Raw genomic sequence first — 14,787 nt, 5'->3', positions numbered from 1 at the left:
TTGCAAAGTTGGTGGTTCAAGCTCACCAGCCACTTCTCGGAAACCCTATACAGAGTCGCTGTAAGTTGAAACTGACTTGACAGCACTTCATACCAAATGTGTGTGTGTGTGTGCCAGAAAAACAAACAAATCTATCTTGGAAGAAGTTAAGCCAAAATGCTGTTTTTTAAAAAATAAAACTTTTTTTATTATTATTATGAATTATGTGAAGGACTGCAGACAAGAATATCAATTTTACACTCAACGAATCATACACTTTGTTTCATCTCAATGATGACAATCCCCTCCCTATGACAGTTAGCCCGCTTCCTCCCTGTGCTTCCTACTTGCATTCCACCACCTTCCTACCCCTTCTCAACTTTGTCCATAGGAGAATGCTGAGTGACCATTAGTAACCTATCTATCTACTGCTTGATTGAAAACGGGGCTATGAGGTGAGTTCCCTTCCAGACCTGAAGGGTGGTCGAGGGCCATTGTCTCAGGTTTCCACATTCTCTTTCTGACCAATAAACCCGATCTTTTTTGTATATTAACTGATTTTGAGGGTTTTTTGCCCACACGTTTTCCCATTCTCTCCAGGACCCTCTAATGTGATCCGTTTCAGAGCAGTTGATTGTGGTGGGTGGGCCCAGACTAGTTGTGGTCTTAGAGCCGCTGAGACTGGTGTTTCCATGTTCCATTAGTTCATTGGACTAATTTATTCCAGGCCTCTTCAGTTCTCATCACTGTCTTTCTTCCGAACTTGGAGAGACCAGTTTGTTGTTGTTAAGTGCCATCGAGTCGATTCCGACCCATAGCGACCCAGTATAGGGTTTCCAAGGAGCAGCTGGTGAGCTTGAATGGCCGACCTTGCAGTTCAAACGGCTTTGCAGTCTGGCGCATTAACCCACAGCGCCACACCAGACCAATAGCTGCACCTTAAACAGGTGCTTGAGCTTTTAAGATCCCAGACACTACTCACTACATTAGGATGGAGATCATTGCCTTTGTGGACTGTGTTATACCAGTTGACCATGGTGTCCCCAGCAACTCATTACCTGAAGAAGTCTGACAATCTCTAGGAAGTTTTCATCATTTTGCTCACTGTATGCTCCACCATGTTCATAGTTGTGTTTGTAGGAAAGGGAGATACATACAAATATCCTCTTTTGGACCCATGTATTTGTGGGATATAGAAATATATATGTATGTGGTGCTGTAGATTAATGCGCTGAACTAAAAGGCCAGTTTGAACCACAAGGTAGGCGGATCAAGCTCACCAGTTGCTCCTTAGTAGCTGTGAGTTAGAACCGACTCAAGAGCATTTAACAACTACTATAAGTATGTGTAAGGAGCTCTGGTAGTGTAGTGGTTACGAATCGGGCTGCGAACCTTAAGGTCAGCGGTTCGAAACTACCAGCTGCTCCGCGGGAGAAAGATGAGGCTTTCTACTCCCGTAAAGATTTACACCCTCGGAAACCTTATACAGGGCCCTATGGGTCGGAACCGACTCGATGGCACATAACAACAACAACAACAACAATAAGTATGTGTGTGTGTGTACACACAGAACACTACTGTTACACTGTTGTGTATGTATCACTATTCACCTCTATCCTTTTAGCCAGTATCTACCTTCTTGTGTCTTCACCTGTCTTCATTATTCTTCTGACAACCTCCCTTTTCTTCTATATTGTCGCCCTGTCACCCGAGCTAACAGGTATGTACCCTCTACCCAGTGAAAATCTTTTCTTAAGTTTTTTACAATACTGGCCTCATACAATATTTGTCCTTTTGTGATTGACTACTTTCACTCAGCATAATGTCCTCCAGGTTTGTCCATGTTTTGAGATGTTTCGCAGATTCATCATTATTCTTCAAGGAGCCAGAATGTGTGTATCCACTCTTCTGTTGAACATTGAGGCTGTCTCCATCTTTTTACTAAGTTCTTTGGACATGTTATCAGGAGGGACTGGTCCCTGGAAAAAGGCAACATGCTTGGTAAAATGGAGGGTCATCAACAAAAGAGTGAGATAGACTGACACAGTGGCAGCAACACTAGGCTGAAACATACAAAGCTTGTGAGCAGGGTACATGCCTGGGCAGTGGCTCGTTCTCTTGTACATAGAGTCACTGTGAGTAGGAACTAACTGGACAGCAACTAACCACAACACAGAATCTTCTAGACCAGATGCATGGTCGTTGCACCTAGCAACAACAATCTTCACCAAACTGATGAGAGAGAGATTCAAAAAAGTACTAGCTCAGGAATCTTTCTATTGGCTTTTATTTTATTGAGACTGGGTCTTTTGGGGTCTTTTGTTGGTGTCTTTAGCCAGTGCATGTCTTTGTCTGTGAGTGACCCTGTCCTTTCTCTGCTTCCTCTTGTGTTATTCTGGAAGCTGACCTCTCCACTATGCTTACATGCTTTACAGAAACTACAGTGGTTTTGGCAGTTCATTGCAATGTGACTTGCAGTTGGCCCTTCCACCACCCATATGTCAGTTTGTCATACTTTAGTGGCTGCGAGCTGGAAGGGGTGTCACCAACCTGTGCTTCCAGGGCCATAGACATGACAACCTGGACAACCCTATAGGACACTTCTCCTGAGTCACACAGGCTCACTGTGAGTCAGAAATCACCTCAACGGCCATCCGACAACCATCACATCAATACCGCGTGTTGTTAATGGTCACCAAGTCAGTCCTGTATACTCACAGCGACCCTGCATAGGGGTTTCCGAGGCTTTAAATCTTTGTGGGAGCAGGACACCTTATCTTTCTCCCCTGGAACTGCTGGCAGATTCAAACTTGTGGTTTGCAGTCCAGTGTTTACCGTGTGGATTCACCTCAGAGGTAGCAGAATGCTGAGTAGACTCCAGCTCAATGCTGAGCAGCGCTTCTGAGGTTGTAAATGTTTATGGAAGCAGGCTGCCATGTCTTCCTCCCAAGAAGTGGCTGGTGTAATCGAACCACTGACCTTTCGATCAGCAGCCAGCGCTTAGCCCGCTGCACCACCAGGACACCTGTGCTATTGTTGGTCAGTGCTGTGGAGTCAGTTCCGACTCACAGCAACTTTGTATATGGTTTCCGAGGCTGTAAATCTTTGTTGTGGTGCCATCGAGTCAGTACCAACTCACAATGACCTCATGCACAACACAACGAAACACTGCCCGGTCCTGCGCTAGCCTCACAATCCTCGCTACTGTTGAGTCCACTGCTGCTGTCACTGTGCCAGTCCGTCCTATTGGGGGTCTTCCTCTTTTTTTGCTGACCCTTCACTTTACCAAACATGATGTCCTTCTCCAGGAACTGGTCCCTCCTGATAATATGTCTGCGGTATTGGAGACGCAGTGTGGCCTGAGAACTCCTCCTCTTTCTCCGGCAGCACAGCTCACAGGTTCAAACCACCGACCTTGTGGTTCACGGACCCTTAGGTTTAGGGCTCCTCTCTGTTGTAAAATGATGTCGCCCTGAGAACAATGTGTGACCAGGGATTTAGGCATATAAGATGGCCGTCTCATTCTCGGACCCTCCAACTGCAGTCTGGAATATTTTCTATGGTGTTTTCAACCCGGAGGTCTCAGTCTGTCAATCCAAGAGGTCAGATGTCACCACCAGGGCATCCGATTGTGGGTATCCTGGACAAAATGCTGCCTGGGCAAGTTACAGAAGGGGAGAGGGCTGGCGGGTGGAGCAAGGTGGTGGTAAAGACTGGGATAATAACAGGGCTGCAGGGACTAGAGAACACAGACAACATGGAATGTGCTTCTGGCCCCCAGGGCAGGGCAGCTGAACACCTGCAGACCACAGGCTCTGGCGTCCTTTCAAGAAGAGGTCCGGGAGTGTTTTGTAGTGTTGTTGTTGCTGTTAAAACTTAAGATATGTCAGCCAGTGAGAAAATGAAGTCTTGTGTGGATGGGACTTGAAGGCACGATGCTGAGCAAACTAAGCCAATCGTAAAAGGACAGACACTGTATGGGTCACTTAGATCAAAAGCCAAGAGAAGACAAGTGTACAGAGACCAGATTTGAAGTGCTTACGTACCTCGTGGCATAGTGGGTCACTCGGAGTTGGACTGTAACCAAAAGGTCAGCGGTTGGAATCCACCAGCCGCTCTGGGAGAAAGATGAGGCTTCCTGCCCCCATGAGGATGTACAGCCTCAGAAGTCCTATACTCGACTGGGAGGGAGAGGAACAAGAGGCGTTATCAGTGATGGAAAAACTCACCAATGAAGACTTCCCATTGCACAGCTGATTGGTGTCAATAAGTTGTACACCTATAGAAAGTTCAATTGGCCAAAGTTGTGTGATAACTATTTTTACAACAAGGGAAACGAGAAAGGAGTCGCCGCTGAGGCCTCTTAAACACAGTCAGATACCACCTGGGATTTGGCTCCTTGGTCTGGAGATGTCCCCTCACGTTTTCATGGGACATCTCAGTTCATTGGCCTAATGATGTGCTCATTAGGCCTTCTGTTCTACCTCCTTGTTGCTGTGGTTAAGTGCCACTGAGTCGGTTCTGACTCATAGCGACCCTGTATGGGGTTTCCAAGGAGCAGCTGGTGAGTTTGAACCGCCAACTTGGTGGTTCAAACTGACCTTGCAGCCCAGAGCATTATCCCACAGTGCCACACCAGGACTTCCATCTAAGTCCTAGGTCTGTGCACACTGCCTTGGGTCTTAAAACCCTGCCTCCAAGGCTCAACAATCGGTTTCTGTTTGCATAGAGCAACAGAAGAACAAACGAGTCAGAAATAGGAGGAGGACATAAAACATGAAGCAAATCACGTCTTCTACCCTGAGACCCAAAAACTGCATGGAGCTCAGCTACCATTATTGAAGATTCTGATCAAAGATCCCATAGTAAAATCCTGTTCAAAAGATCATCTTTAAACCTTAAACCAAAAACATCCCCTCAACTCTATTAAAACCAAACAACAGTTTGGCTTGCCTAGTTAAAACAAAAAACAAAACAACAACAACAAATCAGTCTACTTCCAACATTATACTCTTTCAAAAACTATCTGTCTGAGATCAAAGTGTCTTAGGCCTAGTACATTCCATTTTGGACTGATAACTGCAAGGTTGGCAGTTCAAACCCACCAGCCACTCCACAGGAGAAACATGAGGCTGTCTGTTCCCTTAAAGATTTACAGTTTTGAAAACCCTGTGGGGCAGTTCTACTCTATCTTATAGGGTTGCTAGGAGTTGGAATCCGCTTGGTGGTAGTGGGATTTGGGGTTTTATGTGGGATCAAAGTGACCACAGCAACTCAATGGATTAGAGAGGAACCTTGGGGGCAGTGAGTTGTGAGGGTGAGAATGGCAGCTGGCACTGGGTTGTGTACCTGTGGAAAGCTGAATCGGCCGAAGTTGTGTGAGAAATAGATTTATAACAAGGAAATTATTTGACAACTCAAAGAATGTCAATAATGTCACTGAATTGCTTATACAGAAACTGGTGATGTGTGCTTTGCTGTACATATACTCAACAACAACAAAAGAAATAAAGTTGTTGTTGTTGTTGTGAAGTGCTATCGAGTCAGTTCCGACCCATAGCAACCCTGTGTAGGGTTTCCGAGGAGGGACTAGTGAGCTTGAACTATCAACTTCGCAGTTCACACCGACTTTGCAGCCCAGCACATTAACCCACAGTGCCACAAATGGCAAAAAAATTAAGATACCATTTAAATGCTGCAAAATTCTCCCTCTTCTGTTTTTAGTTCTGCGACATAAGACTTGTTATTCTGAGTATGCAGGGGAGAGGAGGACTATAGGACACTCTCCCCATCTCGCATGTCCCCAGTTGGTACCAATCTCAGGAACCAGGAATTTGCACTTGAGGGGACTCTAGACAGAAGTGTCGGAAGTGGGAGTGTGCCCACACTCGTTGCCCAGCAGAGTGTCCCACATTGACCTGGACATTTGCTGAGGGACCAGGCAGAACTTAGAGTTTCCCGTCCTCTCTTCCCATCTGCAGGCGGAGAAGCTGAGCCTCTCACACCCAGCCCCAAAGCCCCCAGGCGGCAGCAGCTCCCCTCACTATTTGCTCCTCTGGAAACCAAGTGTCTTTGCAAACATTAAGCATCTCTTCCTGCTTCTGGGAGGCCAGTGCAGCTAGAGCCACGCTTCCTATGGGACTGTCATAGGAAGCTGAGGTGTGGAAGGGCCAGGACTTCTTCAGGCTTGCTGGCTCAAAGGGGCTGAGCTGAAAGCCACACTCAGATCTCTTGACTCCAAAACCTCCATCCCCAACCTCCTCAGGAGGCTCTCCCTGCAGGGAGCCGGTGGGGTGGTGAGTATCTTGTCATTTTGTAGTAAAAGCTGGCGTCTGCCAAAGGCTGTGTGGCTCCTTAGCCCCACCTGGGCCGCAGAGCCTTCCAGACTCCGGGTTCCTCCTCCTGCAGCTACCTCTAGGCATCCTCTTCTACAGCATGGCCATGGTGTTGCTAAAAGGAGAAGAGAAAGGGATCCTGGGAGTTTAGACAGCTGGCTTGTCCCCATTAGTGCATACATAACAAAGACCACCCAGATAAGTCAGTGACCTGGGTGAAAACATGGACAGTTACTGGCAGATTGCAGACTGAAACCCGGGTGAGTAAAGGATATTTTGAAACATAAGCATTGTGTAAAACTGGATTTGACTCAGCACTATTCTCCCTGAAGATCTTGAAGGGCGTCTAAATGAAACGGCTGGTGTGTTTCACAATAGACGTCTTCCGGATGGTGGGATCCTGGCCACTGTTGTTCCTGTCCTTTGAGGTCCACGTGTTTAATGGGGAGATGAATTGCTTTCAGAATGGAAGAAAAGAGAAGTTTCAGAAAGACAGTGGGAAGGGGTGGACTCCCGCGGAGGTGAGCAAGGACTCATTATTTACAGTCCTTGTGTAATTGTAGCTCCATCAGCTCTCAGAAGCAGCTGTGGCCGGGGAAGGTCTCATGAAAGCCTGGGCAGCCCTCTCCTGGGAGAAGTCCACAGACTGCACTTGGGCGTTTGCTCTTCTGGAAAACAGTTCAGATCCATGGATGGGAGTCCTGAGAAGAGGTGGAATGCAGACCCGGCATTACACCCCAGGCTTTAGGGACAGGTGCACAGCTTGTGTGAAACCCAGTACTTTGATGTTGGTGGTCACAGTAGATGGAATTAAGAACCCCCCACAGCTGTAAGCTGTGCGGAGGGATGAAAGACAGGTCTTGGTGCTGCTTTGCAAATGCAGGGAGTAGAATTACTGCCTTCTATGGTTCACAAGGCATCCTGGTGGCATGGTGACTAAAGCCCCCCAGTACTAACTGAAAGGTGGGTACTTGGAACACACCAGCCAGATAAAGCCATGTGCTCCCGTAAATATGACAGCTGTGGGAACCCCATGGGGCAGGTCTGCTCTGTCCCATAGAGGCAGGCAAGTTCCGAGGCTGTGGGACAGCTGTCAGTCTGGAGGTTTGCTCTGACTCACGTAGCTGCAGGTGCTGATGAGGCCAAGATGGGCAGGTCAGACGGCAGGCTCCTGGCTGCAAAGGTGCATGAATCCAAGGTGCAGGTCAGATGGCAGGCTGCTGAGAACTTCCAGAGTCAGCAGGCAGTACCGCAGCATGCAAGTCCACGCAACCAGAGGTCAGGTGACAAGAAAGATGCAGAACCCAGACCCAACAAAAAGCAAGCCAGCTTTTTTCCAATATATTAGAAGCCGAGCCCACCTCTGAGGAAACTTCCTTTAAGTGGATTGGCTTCTCTTAGCAGACAGATCTCATCAAGGTAGGGTGACCACCTCTTAACCTCCAAACCACTGAGAGTCCTGGCCTGCTCAAGTTGGTACAAAACCTTTACTATCACACTGAGTTAAGAAATTTAAAAACAACAACAACAACAACAACAAAACTCCTCCTTCAAAGAATTCCCTGGGTGGTACAAACGGTGGACACATTCAATTGCTAACCAGAGGGTGGAGATTGGAGTCCACCCAGAAGAGCCTCAGAAATATGGACTATAGGTCTACTTCTAAAAACCCAGCTACTGAAAATACCTACACTGAGGGTGCAGTTCTGCTCTGACACACAGGGGGCACCATGAGTCGGGGTCGACTGCAACTGGTAACTTGAAAGGAGGCGTGGCCCAGAGCCTACAGGACAGATGGTGAAGGAAAGGGTCACAGACAAAAGCAAAGACAGAGTGTCTGTCTGGGGACACCCTTCCAAAATTAACCTGCCCCTTCTGTGTGCTGGTTTTCCTACACAGATAAACACTGAACTGAGAAGGGAGGCAAATAAAGCACATCATTCCTTCCGCAGATGGACCCAAATCAAAATAACCAATGAGTAATCAGTCATCTATTGTTCCTTTCACCTAAAACACCAGGACAGTACTTAGGGCCTGGAGGCTGTAGTCACATGCAAGCTGGAGCAAGGGGAACACATCCAACCAAGAATGACGCTTGGGTCTTGAGCGGAAACTGCCCACAAAGTCCCCCAGCTAATAAGGAGAAAAATGAGCGAATCAGTCAGATGTTGTAACGTGCCACAGAAAAATGACCTCGCTTTGCACACGACACTTCCCCCCTGTCCTCTGAGAAATGCTGAGTCCCTCAAATCCCAGGGAGGGCCGCAGTAATTAAGTCCATGTGCAGTTAATTGTCTTTATTGAGTGCTGGTGAATTTATAGGCAGCAAGCGACACCTCTGGAAGCTTCCGTGCACGGGCACAAGCTGCTTTCGTTAGAACGCAAGGAAAATTTACGCGCCTGTTGACATTAATGGAGGCCGCTGCATGACTTTGGGGGGACCGGCCGGAAACCCCTCCATCCATATATTTTTCATACTTGGCGAAACACAGATAAATCTCTGTCCGGTGCCTGCCCTGGAGGAGACCCTTTGAAACCCAGAGTCAAGCCTCAAGGGGAAGATGAATGATTTGAGGGACCCTGCTTTCTAAATCATGGTGGGCACTAGGGCTGGTCATTCACACATTTGTGCAAGAATTTTTGACAGTGTGCATAAATTTTTACTAAGCCCTAACTTTACCAAATGATCTGCAGCTCACATGTGCTAACAGAAAAATAGAACATGGGGGTGGGTTTCTCTCACGCCTTCCCAGGTAAGCAACTGTAAAGGCAGATAGTTAAGATTCTCCCACAGTGCAGCATCACTCTCCCCACTCCCTCCCTGTGTGTCCTGTTTCCATTCCTCCTCCTCTCCTAACCTTCAGAAACTTGTCATGGGTCAATGCAGCCCTTCTGATCTCAAAAGGTTGATTATTCTAAGGTGTGTGTTTGTATGACTAAATGTGTAAACCTAGCTCAGTTTCAGCATTTTCCAGAGAAAGAAACTAGCTAGGGGTCACACTGATGACAGGCTGTTGCTGTCAGATGCTGTCGAATCAGTTCCAACTCATGGTGACCCCCGTGCACAACAGAAGGAAGCTCTGCGGGCTCCCGTACCATCCTCACAATCCTTGTTGTGTTGAAGCCCATTGTTGCTCCTCCTGTGTCAGTCTATCTGTGTTGGGTTTCTGAGGCTTTAAATCTTCGCCGGAGTAGGAAGAGTCAGCTGTCTCCCAAGGAGTGGCTTGTGGACTCGAACTGCCAATAGAATTTTTCAGTATCTCGAGTTGTTGTTGTTGTTGTTAAGTGCTGTTGAGTCGGGTCCGACCCATAGCAACCCTGTACAGGGTTTCCGAGGGTGTAAATCTTTACGGGAGTAGAAAGCCTCATCTTTCTCCCGCGGAGCAGCTGGTAGTTTCGAACCGCTGACCTTAAGGTTCGCAGCCCGATTCGTAACCACTACGCTACCAGAGCTCCTTAGTATCTCGAGTAGAGGCTTGAAATTGTCTTCAGTTCTTTCAGCCTGAGAAATGCTGAGTGTACTCTTGCCCTTTGGTTTTCTAACTCCAGGTCTTTGCATAGTTCATTATAAAACTTGACTTCGTCTTCTCAAGCAGCCCTTTGAAATGTTCATTTCACCTCACTTACGTCATCATTTCTTCCATTTGCTTTAGCTTCCTTATGCTCAAGAGCAAGTATCAGAGTCTCTTCAGACATCCACTTTGATCTTTTCTTTCTTTCCTGTCTTTTTAATGAGCTTTGCTTTCTTCTCTCTCTCTCTCTTTTTTTTTATGTAAGGTTTTCTTTTATTTAAAAGATCATGCACAAAATACCATATCCATAGATTTTCTTTCTGTCATATAGCTGAATGTGTTGAAGTGTTTGGAATCCCATTCTTATATTGAAGAGTCAGCTGGATCGCCCAGGAGTTTAGGTGAAGTTGTTTTGCTCTTCATCTTTTCCACATTGCAGATGGACGTAGATCATCTGAAAGCATCAGGTTTGATTACAACCACATAATGCATGTCTTTCTTAAATTTAGTATTGCTGTTACACAAATGGTTCTTATTTCAGAAGCAGAGGGCAGGTGGGAGGATGGCAAGGAGGCAGAGTTCTGTAAATTGCTGAGACCTTGTAACAAAGACAGAGTAGAAGCCCAGGCTGAGAGGTTGGCAGGGAACTACTTACTAGCTAAAGCACATGAAACTGCACAAGCCAGGCTACCCCTAGGGCCCCCCACCACTCAGACCTGAGCTGATAGCTGACCCAGAACTGCTCCCAATGGGACTGGGTGGACCTCGGGGGTTAAAGAACGTGTGTGTTATTCACACATATGTATTCAAGCTGACTCCCAGCCTGCAGGAAGCATGGACTACTGTTCCTGGGAACAAGACACAGTCTGAAGCTTCTCCTAGTTCTGCCTCGTGACATTTTCAACTCATTAAGTGACACAGTCAGTGCCCAAGAGTTTAGGCCGGTTTTCACAAGAAATGTAACAAATGTGGTGGGACACACAGTTTTCCTTATGTGACATACCGGGGAAGATGAAAAAGACAGAGACAAACGGATTTCTAAAAGAGCAACGTCGGCCGGGCACAGCTCTGCTGTCACCACCACACCCCACTCCCCGAGTCCAAAAGTGCCTCATCCCAGTGGGAGCAAACCAAGATGGCAGCCTGCTACCTCCCTCCCCCCACAGTCCTACACTGGACCAGGGACTTACAAAGGTTGGGATCCAACTGTGAGCCCAGTCCACCCCACCAACACTTACTACTCCTCTTCTTGTAGGATTCCCCCTTTGAGACGGGTGCCTATCTTCAGGGAGGAACCCATCTGGGGAGCGGTAGTGGACACAGACCACCTAGAAACGAGGGCAGGCAGGCCTCTGCAGTGCAGCAGCAGACATTTCCCCCCTGGGTTTGGAAACAAGATGCCTCCAGTTCTGTATGTTCATCAGAATAAAGATGCTCTTCAACCTGCCAGAGACTTTTTTTCTGGTTTGTTTTTTTTCTTGGAAACCACAGCAACACAAAACTCAACATGCAGGGCAGAAGGGAAGCACGGAGGAAAACCAAGGGGGCACCTGGCCAGTGTCTAAAGGAAGAGAGTGCCAAGGGAAAAGACGAAGCAGCACCCAACGCAAAGCGCTCCTCTCCTCACGGGCTCCTCTGATCCTCGACGGAAAACCATGTGCTGTAAGGAAAACAAGGAGCAGGAAGGAAGATAAAAAAGAAAAGAAAGATTGAGGAATAGATGGCAGGAAAAAACAAAACAAAACACAAAACAGGCACTAGATAGATACAGCCAATCCAAGAATGTACTAAAAACCACTTGTTAACAGCTGACATGCATTCACAGGCTCTGTGTTTCCGCTGTAAGACAGGAGGACAAACGTCAGGTGCAGGAATGGTAATTGCAGGGCGGCCGGTGTGGTGGGGGTGGGGTGGGGAGGCTGACCAGGCTGCGATCTTGCTCTAACTCTCACCCACACCCATTCCATCCCAACTGCCAGCTCATTCATTTTTTTTTTTTTTTAATGTTTTATTGTGACTTATGTAATAGATTACATGGGAGAACATTAGTTTTACATCCATCCTATTGTATATAGTTTCATTGCCATGGTTACAGTCCCCTCCACGCATCATCAGCCAACCAAAGGGTATACCCTGCAATCCTGCCCCCCCAGTCGTCAGCACACAGCCCTCTCCCTCTCTGGGTCTAGAGTCCCCAGCTGCTCCAATTCTCCATGTCATCGTCTCTGTCTCCATGTCTGGCATCACTGCTTCTCTGGGTAGGGTCCCGCTCTCTGCTCTTCTTCTTGATGGTCCAGGGACCTCCACTCCTAGACTGCAAAGTTAATCACTCCCCACCTTGCTACAAAACTTCTACATTTCAACCCTCACAATCAGTCCTGATAACAGTTATTCACTATTGTATCACAAGAGACCTATCTGCATCTCCTTCCATCAGCCCTGCCTAGACAGATTGGATACTACTCAGTGGAGATTCTACCTTCCTCCATGCCATCTGGATCTAGGTTCCCTCTTTAAAGCTTGTAAGCCAGTCACTTCTTGCCTTTGTAGCCCTCCCCCCAACCCCGCACACACACACACTTTGGGTAGCCAATGTCCAAGTTGTCCATCCCTGTCTCCTCTGTGTATGGAGGCGGTGGGAATGATCCTTTTGGTAAAGATTTGTTCCCTCCGCCAGCTCATTCTTACTCTTTGTGAATGACTTCCTCTCTGGGCCTTGCTCCCCCGAAGATAGCAGAGTTGGGATTGGCTACTTGATTGAGGGGCGTGGCGACTGTTGGAGGTTTAAGCTGAAGTTGTAGTCTCTATGCACTTTCCTCTTCTGTTAGTTCTGGGAAATGCATATTGGATCCACGGAGGAGAGGGCCATCTCAAAAGTGACTCCCCATTGGTGGGCCTGTTCGCCGGTCACTGGACCAACTTCCTCCCCTGCCTCCTAAGAAGCCATCATCTGTGAAGCCAGAATTGAAGTCCTCTCGGGAATCCCAGCCACCTCTCGATTTTTGAGAGCCACCCATTCCTCTGTCTTCTGGTCCACCTTTCCTGAATCCAAAGTCACCTTTATCTTGTGTTCTGCCTTTTGCAGTGTCAACACAAAGTGACTGATTACCCAACAGTGCTCCAACGTATGTCAAAGCTTCCTTAAGGGAGTCCACCTCGTTGAACTCTACGTAACAGAACCCTTGAAGTCTGTCTGTGTCTTTGTCTCTGATGAGCTGAATGCTCCTTATGTTGAGATCCTTAAAGACATCGTCTATGTAGCCCTGAACTCTATTAAAAGGCAGATTTCCCACATATGCTGTATAGGGAGGCTCCATGGGCAGCTCCTTCTGACTGTGGGAATCACGGCCTCCAGCAGTGCCACGGGACCCTCTGCCACCGCCGAAGCTGCTATAGGTCCGATTGTTATCGGTATCGAAGTCCTCCATATGCCGCCTGCGCTCCAAGAGCTGCTTTCTTCTTATATGATGATCTTGATGTCATCCCACAAGTCTTCTGGTCTTTAGGCATTAGTGTCTAATACATCTAATCTGTTCTTGAGACGGTCCTTGAGTTTCAGGTGGTTCTATTTTGGCTCTCATGGAATTGCTTTAGTTTTCTTTAGCTTCAGCCTAAATTTGAATAGGAGTAGTTGATGGGCTGTTCCAGTCTGCCCCTGGCCTTGTTTTGGCTGATGATATGGAGCTTTTCCATCATCTCTTTCCACAGCTGTAGTCAATTTGATTTCTGTGTATTCCATCTGATGAGGTCCATGTGTAGAGTTGTCATTTATGTTGGTTAAAAAAGGTATTTGTAATAAGTAAGTGGTTGGTCTTGCAAAATCCTGTCATGCGATTTCCAGCATCATTTCTATCACCAAGGCCATATTTTCCAACTACTAATCCATTCTCTTTGTTTCCAGTCTTTGCATTCCAATCACCAGTAGTGACCAATACATCTTGATTGCATGTTTGCTTAATTTCAGACTGAGTAAGTTGGTAGAATTCCTCTATTTAATCATCATTGCTTTAGAGGTTGTCGTATAATTTTGAATAACAGTATATTAACTGGTCTCCCAATTATCACAGACAGCATTGTGCATCAAAATACATCTAGAAATGGTCTTTTTTATGATGAATGTGACATCATTCCTCTTCAGTTTGATGTTCCCAGCTTAGTAAGCCATGTGACTGTTCGATTCAAAATGGCCAATACCAGCCCATTTCAGCTCACTAATATCTAGGATATCAATCTTTATGTGTTACAATTTTGACAATTTCCAGTTTTCATAGGTTCATTACTTCATACATTCCACATTCAATTATTAATGGATGTTTACAGTTGTTTCCTTCCATTTTGAGTTGCTCCCTCATCAGAAAATGAAGGTCCCAAAAGTTTTACTCCACTTATGCTATAAAGCCAACTCTACTTTGAGGAGGCAGCTCATCCTCATGCATAGTGTAGCCTGAGGGGCTCATTTTCCACTGCCACTCAGTGGTTAACCATTCAGAAGTGGTCCTTCCTCTTTTTTCTAGTCTGCCTTCGTCTGGAAGTCACTGAAACATGTCCACCATGGGTGACTGCTGGTATTTCCAGAATCACATGGCACTTTAAAATAAACTTTTGACTGTGGTTTGGGTCCAGGTTTAGAGAGTGGGTCAGTTTTCCATTCTACAATTCATGTGCATGCTTACTCACGGCACTGATTGCATTCCCCACAATGAAACATCCCTTGTCCCACTTCTCCCCGTGTTTCTTTGTTCTTGAGTAAATGCTGTTCTTCTGATCTCGAATGGTTAATTATTCTAAGGTGCATGGTGTTGCTGTTGTTAAGTACCATTGAGTCGGTTCCAATTCATAGCAATGCTGTATAGGGTTTCCAAGGAGTGACTGGTGGATTTGAACTGCCAACCTTGTGGTTAGCAGTCCAGTGCTGATCCTACAGCACCACATCAGGACTCCAAGGTGTATGATTGTTGTTG

General features: G+C 46.8%; 1 protein-coding gene and 1 pseudogene across 1 annotated transcript in view; one reads left to right on the top strand and one right to left on the bottom strand.

The window, feature by feature from the left end:
* Window positions 1-14,787, top strand: part of IQCA1 (IQ motif containing with AAA domain 1) — a 202,256-nt gene that overhangs the window by 47,586 nt on the left and 139,883 nt on the right. The window lies entirely within an intron of this gene.
* Window positions 12,511-13,254, bottom strand: LOC102816367 (annotated as a pseudogene).

Source organism: Chrysochloris asiatica, unplaced genomic scaffold, assembly GCF_000296735.1.
Source record: "Chrysochloris asiatica unplaced genomic scaffold, ChrAsi1.0 scaffold00096, whole genome shotgun sequence".
Lineage (NCBI taxonomy): Eukaryota > Metazoa > Chordata > Mammalia > Afrosoricida > Chrysochloridae > Chrysochloris > Chrysochloris asiatica.
Note: the sequence above shows the minus strand (reverse complement) of the source record. Positions and strands in the feature narration are given on the sequence as shown.